Here is a 2,258-nt window from a genome sequence, read left to right as displayed (position 1 = left end):
ATCTACGAAGTTTAATACACGTCCGAAGAAATGACAGTTTTCGACACATTTGGTAATTTCCCAATATTTTCTACAGAAACTTTTTTTTTTTATATAAGAAAAGTAAACTTATTTACAACTGTTTGAAATCATAATTTACTAACGTGAATCTTTAACAGTAACTGTTCCAACAGGTTATCGATTGGTTTGCCACCGTTGATGGTAAGAGAGGAATACTAAATATTTTGCTCACATGGAGTAGACAAAGGAATTTCGTGGTATAACTAGTGAGATTAATTTACATTGCCTAGCTGGCACGAATAAGTAACATCTGGTTGAGGCTCAGACTTGGGTATTAAACTATAGGCTGCTTATGATGGCATGCCCTCACCTCATCTTCAGGAACAGGGCACACACGACTAAATTGATATCAAACTAGTTTAGAGAGGCTTCCCATCCTGCATAGATCTATGTTGATATATACAGCGATAGGTGTAGCTGGTTAGCTTCAGGAAACGAAAAAATAAAAAGAAAAAAAACACAAACATATCTATGAAGCAAGTCATTCATAAAACCTCAATACGTTAGCATCGCTACATCAAAATCATACAAAGCTACTATGATGTTTGTTTGCATGAAAGTGTTAGAATAAACTAAGATTCGATCGCCAGTCATACAAAAAGTGTATGCAGTAGAATAAATGTTATACCTTGAGGAAGAAGTGAAGAATATTTCAGTACAGGTGCCTGTTGAAAACGTTAGGCTTCTCTTCTTTCTCACATTATATCCCACTATTTGAATTATTTGTTTTACTTCGTGCCGACGCAGAACATGAATCTTATGTTCGGATTCTATTGTTTTACAAGTGTTATCGCGTGACTTGCTATAGTTAACAGCTAAATTAGTTAAAATCTCCCTCGAAAATCACCCCCAATGTCTTTAGAAAACGGAACGATGCACCAGACGATATAGATCTGACAACGCAATACCTAAAATAGACGAAATGTTTACAGCTGAAACGCTTTTAATTAGGTCTGCTAAGAGTTGACTTGACTTTATAGCATGTGTTTGTGTTTCAGGGTAGGAAACCTTGCATCGACTGCTATATAAAGGTTACATCCGTCCTCACAAATACATGGTTGCGCATCAGTTGATATAGAAAAATATACACACATCAACATCAACGCATTTTATTTTTAATAAACAACGGCACTTTCTAAACAGTACATGATCACACGTACGATTTTATAAGAATGTTACTTACTGTGAGATAAGGAAAGAGTAACATTGGAATAGAGCGTCGGACAAAATATCTTGTAGTGCTCAGTTATGGCCCTTTACGTTCTGAGGTCAAATCCTGCCGGGGTCAACTCTGCTTTTCACTATTCCACAATTAATAAAATAATGCCTTAGTCATGTACTGATATCGATATACTCAACTCAAACTTAAGATTATGTGTCAACATCAGAGAGACGATAGTTGAAGAACGAAAAGACGAATATGTAACCCTATAAGAAGAAATACGATTGGTCCTTACTAGTACTTTAATGTAAATTGAGAAAAAAAAAACAAAAAGCATTTTTGGTAATGTAAACTGAAAGTATAACTGGTTTAAAGTGCATCTTCGTAAATATATTGTTAGACACAATAGTTTAGTACATAGAGTTACTTCCCCTTTCGACTGTTTTGTTTACATTTCACAGAAGCAGAAGCATCTGTTACAGGGTAAATATTTACTGAGACCTCTTCGACTTCAGCACTAAATAACATGAAAGATTGTTGAAGTCTTCGCAATGTTTTACACTTATATAGGCAATACTTCGGTGAAAATCTTCAGCTGATTGTTTTGGCAATTTCCCCGTAAAGAGTTTTTATTTATTTACTGTTTTTTATATCCTGTTTAAACCGACATTTGCCTTGGAAGTTTTTGAGAGAGAGGCAAAATGAAACCGACGATAACACGCTCGCGCACACACACACACACACACGCACACACACACTTTATCTCTTTCTCTGCCTTTCTTTCTTTTTCTTTCTCTCTCTCTCTCTTTCTTCTTCTCTCTTTTTATTTCTTTCTCTCTTTCTTTCTGCCTCCCCCCTCTCTCTCACACACGCACACAAACATAATCGTAAAAAGGTAAACAATTTTCAGTATATTGAGATACAAAAAAAATGCTGGTGAGTGAGAAACGGACTCCAGCCGCTAACTGGTACAGAGCATACATACACATACATGCATACGCATGCACAAACATACATACATATATATATATATATA

The 2,258-nt window shown here is 35.5% G+C and overlaps 1 protein-coding gene across 3 annotated transcripts in view; it reads right to left on the bottom strand.

The window, feature by feature from the left end:
- Positions 1-2,258, bottom strand: part of LOC106869169 (thiamine transporter 1) — a 67,635-nt gene that overhangs the window by 34,907 nt on the left and 30,470 nt on the right. The window contains exon 1 of one of the 3 annotated variants that reach the window (XM_014914908.2): positions 1,244-1,448. The exons of 1 other annotated variant lie outside the window; for it this stretch is intronic. The gene's annotated coding sequence lies outside the window, so the exon portion shown is untranslated. One more of the 3 variants, XM_014914827.2, reaches the window with a different exon arrangement.

The sequence above is a fragment of the Octopus bimaculoides genome, chromosome 10, assembly GCF_001194135.2.
Source record: "Octopus bimaculoides isolate UCB-OBI-ISO-001 chromosome 10, ASM119413v2, whole genome shotgun sequence".
In the NCBI taxonomy this organism is placed as follows: domain Eukaryota; kingdom Metazoa; phylum Mollusca; class Cephalopoda; order Octopoda; family Octopodidae; genus Octopus; species Octopus bimaculoides.
The sequence above is the reverse complement of the archived record's forward strand: the minus strand, read 5'-3'. Positions and strand labels throughout refer to the sequence as shown.